The following is a 610-nucleotide window of genomic DNA, read 5'->3' on the forward strand; positions in this document are numbered from 1 at the left end:
GGCGGGGAGTGCGGAGGATGCTGACGTGTCATTTTCTGGGGTCTCGTACAGCTCTCCCTCGTCCTCGAAAGAGAAAGCGCGCGCAACCCCTTCCTCATCTTCACTCATCGCTTCCCTCCCCTTTCCCTCGAGCACGATCGAAATTCAAGATTCTTTGTCACTCTACGTTTGCATTCCACACAAAGCCACCCGCATCTCCTCCTCCCTTTCCATCCTCACTCAAGCCATCCTCGTGATTCCATGCACAGCCCCCGTCGGCGCTCGTCCATTGCCGCAGCCCTCTCCTCCCCTGTCTCCCTCCCTTTCTCCCTCCCCCACTCTTTTCTCCACACTTTCTGCTCTAGCCCCCTTTTTTCAACGTCCCCCCCTTCGACAGCACGCGACTCATTCGAAGCTGAAACAAGCCGTCGTCTTCCTCCTCCTCCTCTTCCCCCTCCTCCTCCCCTCCCTCCTTCCCGCTATCCTCTTGTGCCACCCCTGCCACCCCTCCGAAGGTCACGCTCTTCGTCCGGCCCCCGGCAGCCCCCCCGCCATCGCCCCTCCTCGCTCCTTCCCCTCCCTCCCTCCCTCCCTCTCTTCCGACCTCCTCTGCCCGCACCGGGAGGATGAT

This window comes from Nannochloropsis gaditana (assembly GCF_000240725.1).
Source record: "Nannochloropsis gaditana CCMP526 unplaced genomic scaffold scaffold343, whole genome shotgun sequence".
In the NCBI taxonomy this organism is placed as follows: Eukaryota; class Eustigmatophyceae; order Eustigmatales; family Monodopsidaceae; genus Microchloropsis; species Microchloropsis gaditana.